This window comes from Salarias fasciatus, chromosome 22, assembly GCF_902148845.1.
Source record: "Salarias fasciatus chromosome 22, fSalaFa1.1, whole genome shotgun sequence".
NCBI lineage: Eukaryota > Metazoa > Chordata > Actinopteri > Blenniiformes > Blenniidae > Salarias > Salarias fasciatus.
The window spans coordinates 28730012-28740034 of record NC_043765.1 but is presented as its reverse complement, the minus strand read 5'-3'; the positions used below and the strand labels follow the sequence as shown (position 1 = coordinate 28740034).

General features: G+C 48.5%; 1 long non-coding RNA gene across 1 annotated transcript; it reads right to left on the bottom strand.

Moving 5' to 3' along the window:
- Positions 1 to 7224: 7224 nt before the first annotated feature.
- On the bottom strand, positions 7225 to 9427 carry LOC115409010 (uncharacterized). The gene is made up of 2 exons (XR_003933870.1): positions 9301 to 9427; positions 7225 to 8916 (listed from the first exon to the last, which is right to left on the bottom strand). It is a non-coding gene; the product is annotated as an uncharacterized LOC115409010 (long non-coding RNA).
- Positions 9428 to 10023: the final 596 nt, after the last annotated feature.

The window sequence follows — 10023 nt, the reverse complement described above, 5'->3', positions numbered from 1 at the left end:
ACAGTAGCGGATAAAATAAATATGTAGAACTCACTGTCTTATTTTTCTTTTGTTCAGGAGGAATAAAAGATTTTTATGGGGTTGTGGTACTTTGTAATGTCTTCCTGAATGTGACTGTTGAAATAGTGGAAAAAGTAGAGGATGAAAACTTAAAGATCTTTTTTTTTTTTTTTTATCCTTCGGACACAGGTATCATAGTTTGTTTCTGAGAAAAGTTATGACCTGCTCACAATCAATTTTCTTCTAAGAATAGCATATAAATATTGTATCTGAACTAAACAAACTCTTTTTTTTTTAAATTTTCTATCAGAGTGACCCTGTTCATAAGACAACTTCCTATGCTGTTCCCACAATCGACTCCCAGACGTCCCTTGCTCGTATGCTATCTGATAAAAGCTTTGAAGTAGACCTGTCGAACTAGATTACCCCCGTTTTATGATCCCTTCTTTTTCTTCACCTACGGAGGATGCCTGACTTCCTCAGATCAGAACCCACCCCGCTCCCATCCTCGCACCCAGACATCTCGCTCGGATGTGACTTCCTTCTACTTCCTTAAATCAGGCACACCCTATGCATCTCTGTATGGTGAGGTCTTGTTTTCTACCCAGAATCTGCCGCTGTAGCTAGCTTCAAACACTCACACCCTTACAGTACGGTCGTAAATGATCAAACAGTCAGTCAGACGGTGGGGGGAAGACTTCAACAGTATTTTTATTATTCGAGGCATAGTTTAATCAGAAATACTTCTACAAGAGTGAAATCAATCGCTACTGACTAGTAATAATAATACGGCTTTATCATCACCAACACATTACGCAGAATAGAACAATCCAAATTCGTCTGCAAAGCAGAATGAAGTCTGTCCACTTCATCCGAAGGACTGAGACCGAGCCCGCATTGAATGGAGAGTGAGACGGCATCGACAAACAGCGTGTACAAAGATATTATGTGGTACTTAGTTGTAGAAAGAGAATCTTTAGACAATTCGTGTACAATTTTCGCAAATACAGAGGACAGACTGGATTCGGAAGCACTCGCTATCGTGTTTTGCACCATAACCCACCATGCTGCATCTCCCCGACACGACCGGACTTGAGCATGAATTTTTTCCATGCGTTGAATTTCAGCATCGGTAATCATACTGTATGCACAACCCAGGACTCTCTTACAGATAACATTGGTTAGAAGTCTCTTCAACTGAGAAATAACATCATCTAGCTCGATAGTTTGACTTAACAAATTCCCCATCTTTCCTCCTCCTCCTTCTTTTTTTTTTTTCTTCTTCTTGTTTTTCACTCACTCTTCCAGCAGTCACTCACAGCAGAGAGTTGATCAGTGGTCACGGACTGCCCGACATCAGAGTCGTAAAAGTCGCAGATCAGCTCTGCCACTCTCCGAACAGATTTGAGCTCAAAGATCAGGGTTTCCACGATCGCTCTGATTCTCTCCTCGTCGGAACGGATTTTCCTGAGGATCAACAGCTTTTGTATGGATGGGATCAGCTTGGGTGTGAAAAGTCTGGCCATCAAGCGGTCGTAATGCTCCGAAAAATAGCCATCTGTCTCAACATCAAGACACGGGTGATGCTTCTGACTGGGGTGACTGGTTCTGCACCCGTAACAGGTCTCCTTCTGGTATCTGCCTATCACCAGGTTCAGCAGATGAAGCAAACCCAGTTTCACTGTACCGATCAGACCAGCTGAGATCCAGCCGTCGACATCATCCTCTCCAGATTCTCCAGCACTTGGAGAAGTAGGCCCTGCACCTCCCCCGGGTTTGACCAAGACCGGGGCAGCCTCCTCCTCCTCCTCCTCCCCCTCCTCCGCTTGCACAGGAGCGGCCTTGCCTGCCTGCACCAGACTGCGCTGATGAAGAGTTTCAAAATCACAATTGCAGGCCAGTTCCTCGTTGTTGAAGCCGGTTGTCGGGTGAGAACAGGGAGACAACGAAGATGATGATGATGATGATGATGAAACAGCTTCCTCGTGGCTGAGGGCATGAGGACAGTCGCACGTCAGCTCATCCTCGTTCAGGACAGAGGATGGTCCGTATGCAGAAATATTCGGGTTCTGAGAGCATGATAACAATGATGGAGAAAATGCTTGAAAGTCTTCTTGTTCTTCTTCCTGACTGAGGGTTTCAGAAAATAAAGACAGAGAGTCCTCACTCAGCAGATCAGGGTACCCCGGATGAGGACGCTTGAACCCGGCAGAAAATCTCCTGTTGCTGTACTTCTGCATGGCTGAAGTCGAGAGAGAGCTCCTTTTTATATGTCGAGGAAGAAAAAAATAACAGATGTACTGACGCCACAACTTCTCCCACCTCTCAATAAATAGTCCTCGACGACATGTACGAGGCAGAAGGCGTGGTTTAAAACGTAAGTGTTCTTCTCACGCTAACCACGTCTCTCCAATCACGCGAGTTGTGAAACAGAGTGGTTATTTTTCCACCATTTTCTTTCATCTTCTCTATCATTGCATCAAATGGTAAGTCAAGAATCTTTCTGTATACTCCGCACTCACTGTTAAAGGTTTCCAAAACAAAACTATCTGTCGGCCGTTCGTCGTTTGACGATTGCATGCTCGCACGGAAAAACCACCGACCGCACGCCACTGTTTTAGTCTGCCATACAGCACAGAATCTCATCTTTCGCTGATCAATTTGTGAATCAGGAGACTGTGTTAAGCGGGCACAGTCTCCTGAATCTTTATCCCCCGTACACCAGCTGTGATACCTGTCAAGCAGCATCGTCAGAACACCCCAATCATTCGATGAGACAGCTGTCTGAGACGAAAAAGGCCCAAATTTCTCATTGCCGTCCAACTGATAAAGACAGAGTTCGCCAATGTCATATTTGAAGAAAAATCCCCAGCTACCTCCAACGCCGTATGAGGATAGAGACCATTCCTCATGTAACAATTCTTCCGGGGGCATCTGAGTCCGGTAAAGGTATATAACGCTCTTTTTCGGCGTAGTGCCCAACATTGAAAATTCATTAAAAATCGTGACAGGAGTTTCGCTGATGAGAGATTCCGGCTGCGTCTTCATGACACGTTTCTCCGCCATCTCCGGGTACAATATAAATTCACCCCCCTCTAACCGACTGTCTGACTCCTTCTCACCCCTTCAGATGTGTCAACACCTAGCCCGTCGTAAAAACTTCAAAAGACCTCAGACGGAAGGAAGTTGGGGGGGGGGGGGGGGGGGACAAATGCGCACTGGACATACGCTGGACAGATGGTGGACAAATGGCAAGGGGAGGGGTTTATTGGGGGCCATAAATCTTTCGTTTGACATATAATATCCTATCTGTCTCTCTTTCCACTCCAACAGGAGTAATCCAACTGAAGAGCTTCAGAGTATGCAGTGGAGCAGCAGAGGGGAGGAAGGTTCCCACAAGGCATCGAGCGGAGCGGTGGGCGGTCAAGGTGAGTCTTGAAAGCAGTCTGGAGAGGCTGGCTGAGATGTGGCGAAAAGACAGTCCGGCATCGAGTGGCACCACCTGCCCGGTTAAATAGGGGAAGACCAGGTGTAGGGGATCAGGCCACTCTGCCACAGGTGAGGCTCATCAGCTGATTGCACTGGCCCAGCCGCTCCTGCCCACACGCACCAAGACACACGCCCACCTGAGGAACAGAAAGGGAGGGGGAAGGAGGAGAAACAGAGCAATGCTGCTCCTACGTGATGGCTGAGGCGGAGGACATGACAGTGTGAACACTGTGGTGAAATTGTAGGCCTGTAATCTCTCTGACTACCTACAGGTGGAGCGGTGTATGCCCTGATCCAGATGTGGCCAGGAGAGTTGTAAGGGCCTGGTGATCTGTCCGGAGCGTGAAGTGTTGACCATAAAGATACATATGCCACCGCTCGCACGCCCAGACGTAGAACAAGGCCTCACTCTCCCCCACAGAGTACTTCTGTTCAGTTGGGGTGAGCGACCTTGAAGCAAACGCCACAGGGCGTTCAGTCCCACCCTGGAGCTGGGACAACACGGCACCAATGGCAGTGTTGGAGGCGTCGCAGGTTACCAGAGTGGGGCTCTGCAGGTCGAAATGGGTGAGCACAGTAGGGGAGGTGAGCTGTGTCTTCAGTCGTCGGACTGCGGCAGAACACTCAGGCGGTCAGGACCAGGGTACATCCTGTTTGAGAAGGGCGCGCAGTGGGGCAGTGGTTTCTGAATTGTGGGGCAGGAAGCACAGGTAGAACGCTGTCATCCCAAGGAATGACGATAGCTGAGCGGGGCAGGAGGGCTCCGGCAGGCCCAGGACAGTTTCAATATTGGAGTGGAGTGGGCTCAGACCATCAGCGGTCAGGCAGAAACCCACAAACTCGATGACTGACGTGGCAAAGACGCACTTTTCCCCGTTCAGTGTGAGGTTGTGGTGAGCGAGCACATCGAGTACTTTGGCAAGGCGGTCATCGTGCAGGTCGGATGTTGCTCCATGTACCAAGCAGGAGGTGTCAGAAAAGTTACTACAGGGACAACTGGCTTGAGGCGGCCAAGCGTTCATAGCGACGTCGCTTTTTAATCCTTGGATGTCGGCTCTTCCTATCATTGTGAAGCAGAATTCACCAAGCGTTGGATTATTCACCCATGAATAGGGAACGTGAGCTGGGATTAGACCATCGTGAGACAGGTTAGTTTTTCCCTACTGATGATGTGTTGTTGCAATAGTAAGTACACGACCACACCCGGGATGCCAGCAAAGATGGTGGTCATAATCTTCTGGAAACAGCTGGGAGCAGAGCTGAGACCAAATGGCATGCGGGTGTATCTGAAGACCCCTATGTAGGTCACAAAGGCAGTGAGGTTGCGGCTCTCCGGGTGGAGGGGACCTGCAAATAGCCCTGCAGGAGGTCAAGCTTTGAGAATAGTGTCGAGCCATGAAACTTGGCTGAAAGGTCCTCCATTGTGGGTAGCAGGTACTTATCAGGGATCACAGCCTTGTTTACCTGCCTGAGGTTGATGCAGGGCCGTAGGCTGCCAGTTTTCTTCTTCGCCACAACTAGGTTGGAGATCCATGGGGACGCATCCACCCATTCAATGATGCCTGCATCCAGGAACTTGTGCAGCTCAGCTGTGACATCATCATGTGGGGCGAGAGGCAGCCGCCGCAGGGGTTGGATGACTGGGGTCACAGCTGGCTCAACGAGTGGCTGGTGATTGAAAGCGGCGAGGCAACCCAGCCCGGTGAACAGGGATGGCCAGCGGTGCAGCCAGGGCGTGGCCACCGTCAGTATGGTGGCACCCAGGTTATCCATGATAGAGAAACCGAAGGCACAAAACCAAGATGGTTGGCGCCCTGACGTGATACCTGGAAGGTAAATGCTGGGAGGACCTTGGAGCCGTAACACACAGCAAAGTTGGCGGTGCCCACCATGCCAATCTTGGCATGTCCGAAGCCATATAGATCTTCTGCACCAGCCTTAATCGACATCAGGGGGCTGTGTCAAGCAGTAGTGATAGGCTGACACCGTCCAGCTCCACCGTGCACCACTTAAACGGCCTGGTGCTGGAGCCCACTGAGTGGATTGTTGTTGGGCCGGAAGACGAGCGAGGCCGGGGGTGCGCAGGGGCCGGGGCAGAGCGACACAATCTGGAGAAATGGTTTGGCTTACCACAGCGTTGGCACTGCTGTCCCGTGGCTGGGCAGCTGGGTGCTCGTGTGGGGTGAGACGGCAATCCGCAGTTCCCACATTGCTGCCGTACCGTGCTGTCTCGGCGTCCCGCGACGTTCACCTCAAGCTCGTCGAGCATGGAGGAGGGCTCGGAGAGTGGGGTGGTCAGGGCTACTGTCTGCGCCAGCGCAGCCGGGTGGGAGGAAGGCGAGTCAGAGGCCGCTAGCAGTGAGGATAACTGTGCAGCCGACTCGAGCTGGAAAGCTAGCTTCACTGCTCTCGATAGCATCGTGTCGTCCGGGGCCATAAACAGCTTTTCCCGCAGCCGGGGGTTGGTCATGTGCTCTGCTATTTGATCACTGATCATCTCGTCCTCCAAAGTCCCAGATTTACACAGGCTGGCCAGGCACCGGAGGTCGGTAACGTAATGATGAACGGACTCACCTGGCCTCTGTTTGCATTGGCGGAAGACGATGTGTCGCACGGTGACGCTCTGTGGAGCAGCGAAGTGTTGTGATAGCAAGGCCACACAGTCGTCAAACCACGGTGCTTTTCCCAGAGTTTTGAAAATCCGCTGTCCCTCGCTGCCCAGGCTGTGGAGTAGCATAGCCCTCAGACTAGCATCGCTAGCTTCGGCTAGCCCGACGGCCTCGATAAAGGTCCTGAACGACCCATACCAGCGCGGCCACGGTACCGGTGGTTCGCCGGGTAGAGCAAGAAAAGGAGACAGAGGTGCAAGCGGGAGCTCCATCCTTGTCGCCAATGTTATGTCCAATAACACACGGATAATAGTGGTGCGCTCACGGTAATTTCTTGCACATCAGCAGCCATTACACTGCACTGTGTATCCCCTGTTTACGGCAGTCACGTCCCGTTGTCATGACTACGCTGTGGCTTAAAGCTATACACCACACATCTTTCTTCAGAATATCAGATTAGTCTACATTTGCACTTCCGGGATCTCTGAAACCACACCCATGGTGTGATATCTTTGAAGCTGAGAATGCGTGTCTCCGCCACGCCACGGATTCTGATCGACTTTCAGTGGAGACTGTTTGCGTGGTGACCAAACGCAATTTCAGCACAATGTGTGACAGGAGCAGCAATCTGGTACTAAGAATGCTGCTCATTTCACGCATTTCTGTGAGGTCAGGTTGGAAATGTTATCTCTGTTGTGAGTTTTTTTGCAAGAATAATAAAAAGTTGTTTTATGATGAACCTTACTGTCTTCAACATATTTTTATTTTCACAAAATTATATTTGAAAAATAAGGGTCGTCCTATAATCAGAGTCGTCATGTATTCGGGCCAATATGGTAGCTTACCTGTGCTTAGCCTTAAAGCTGAAGTTTTGTTAGCCACCTAGCTTACTTGTGAGTTAGTTAGCTAGCTAACTGCGAACAGCTAGCTGTAACATAACAATGTTGCTCCTCTGCTAACTCTCACTGGCTCTTGTGCATGCTCTCACTCTCACTTCAGGCACTAAGTCTTCATTCATCAAAACACTTTTTGTTAATTCAATCCTGAATCAAAACTGACTGTTGACCACATTGATTAGTGTGTGTGTGTGTGTGTGTGTGTGTGTGTGTGTGTGTGTGTGTGTGTGTGTGTGTGTGTGTGCGTGTGTGTGTGTAACAAATGCTGATCCAGTCTAGAATGATCATTGAATGTATTTTATTAAAGGCTTCATGTTGACTGACTTGGTTTCTCTTGGCGTCACACAAACAACATTTGAAGCAAAAACCTTTGAAAAAGAAACAAATCGACAATTAATAAAGCAGCATTTCACTTTATGACTGATTTAATGCCTTTAAAAGAAACCTGTGTGTGTGTGTGTGTGTGTGTGTGTGTGTGTGTGTGTGTGTGTGTGTGTGTGTGCGTGCGTGTGAGCGTGCGTGCGTGTGTGTGTGCGTGCGTGTGTGTGTGTGTGTGTAAATTGTTGACTGTTGTTGTCGACTGGAGTCATTTCCAGCTAAAAGAATCAAACTTCCTGCCACTTGGTGACAGATGAAGATCCAAAAAGCCAAAACAATCAGTTCACTGTTCAAGAAAATCCACAAATCTTCACTCTGAAGGATCAAATGTCAGAAAAGAATCATGAAAAAAGAAAGACTGATCAATCCAAACATGTGAAAGCTCCTAATTTCCACTTCAAATCCCCCAAAGTGTGAAAAGCTGCAGCTTCCTGTGGTCCATGAAGAAGAACTTCCTGTTTGAGAAGCTTGAAAAATGAGTCCAACTATTAGAAAAGCATCAGTTGAGGAATCAGTGAGGGGACTGATGGCTGCAGCGGCCATGTTTGTCTCCACTAACTCAGCTCCTTTCTGTCTCTCCACACTCGTCTCACATCCTTTTGTCCACGTAGAAAGTCTCTGAGAAGACGGCCGACCATCTGTTGGTTTCAATCTTCTTCCTGTCAGAAATCTCATCAACGTCTCAGCTCAGAAAATGTGGAGGCTCCTTTAGAAAACCACACAAGGAGATCTGATGGAGTCCTCTACTCAGGTTTCAACAACTCTGCTGAGATTGCAGAATAATAAAGTCTAACTCCAGCGTGTAGCGGCTGAGTGAAGGAGGTCTGGACTCTGTGGAGGAGAGTCATGGTTTCAGAGACACTGTAGAAAGACAGAATACCTGCTCTGTGATCCAGGTACACTCCCACTCTGGAGGACTCAGGACCTGAGAAGGGAGTTTTGTTTATGCGCCAAAAAATATAACTGTTTGAGTCACACTCTAAAGCCCAGGATTTGTAATTACATCCTAATCCACATTCCTTTCCCCTCCCTACTCTGCTGATGTTCTTGTATGTGACTCCTACAGTAACTGGTCCTCTCCTCTCCACCTCCCAGTAACTACGTCCAGTCAGACTCTCTCTGCTCAGAGCCTGAAGATAATCAGTGAATCTGTCTGGATGATCAGAATAAGGCTGAACTTCCTCTGTATAAGTTACTTTTCTGTCTCCATCAGATAATTTCAGGTTTTTGTTCACAGAGTTTGGATCCAGAGTGATCTGCTGTGAATATTGTAAGAAGTTTGCTCTGCTCTCTGGCTGTGGTTGTAGCAGTAGCAGCTCCTCTTCAGTCTCTCTCAGGATGTCCTGTCGCTCAGCTCCTCCCTGAGCCATTTCCTCCTCTCAACAACAGCCAGTGTTTGAAGAGTTTCTCTTCCTGCTCAGCAGCTTTGAAGCCCAACCCTCCTCTGGTTTCCTGCTCCTGTGAACGCTGGTCTGCCCTGGTTCTGCTGGTGAGCTGCTGCCCCCTGCAGCTCAGAGACGTCAGTGATCCCTCAGCTGTGAGATCTGTGAAAGAGGAGGAGGCAGTGACTCAGTGTGGAGAGAAGGGAGAGGACGTCACAGCTTGATTTCATTCAGGAAATCCAGCAGCTTCACTTCACCTTCCAGCCGTCGTTCAGCTGGAATGTCAAGCTTCAACTTCTGCTTTTCAACTCACTCACTCTGTCTTTGGTCTGTCTCACTCTGATAATCCCATCAGTGGACTTCCTGTTTGAATCCACAGAGATGTGAAAACTCAGCTGTTAGCTAATGCTAGCTACTGTGGACACAAAGGAAGCAGTAAGTCAGTAAAGTAGCTGCTGTGTTTCTTGTAATGTCCCTCAGTGTGTCCTGTCCTCATCAAGCTCCCTCAGCTGTTTGATTGGAGTGTTAGCATTAGTTTCTACTCACAGCAGTAGAAATCCTGAGCAGACGTCCAGCCTCTCTTTCCCGTCTGCTTCACTTCTGGAGAAGTCACACTCATTTATCTGCTCTCCACCTGTTGAGTCACCATGTGGCTCCACCCACTGCTGCTCTGAAGGGAGGGGTGGAGGAAATGTAGAGAGAGAGTTCAGGGTGTGAACACACACTCTGTGTTGAAGTGAAGAGTTGACTGGAGTTCAGTGAAGAGTGGATCACTTCATGAACATTCACACAAACATCCACATTCCTCTCTGGCTTCCTGTTTCCTCCAACACTGACTCTGAAACACACATCAGTCCATATCAATCAATCCTGATCAATCCACTCATCTCCACTGGGTTCTTGGTTCTGGAATTCTTCCAATCCTCCAGTAATATTCTCAGGTAATATTTAACTCTGTGTGAGAGAAGACTTTGACCTGCAATCAAATCTTCTTTTATTGACCAATCAGATCACCTGGTTGACTCTGACCCATGAGATTCTGATCTGTTGTTTTAAATGACGTCCATTTGATTTCACTGAAAGAGAATTTGGTTCTTCAGACTTTGAGACTTTGGAGATGAAATCTCTCTCTATTGAGGATGACCAATAATACAGTGTTGATGCTTTAATTTGGCCACAATGACTTTAGTTTATGATAGCTGTCACAAGCTGTGTCGTGTGTGTGTGTGTGTGTATGTGTGTGTGTGTGTGTGTGTGTGTGTGTGTGTG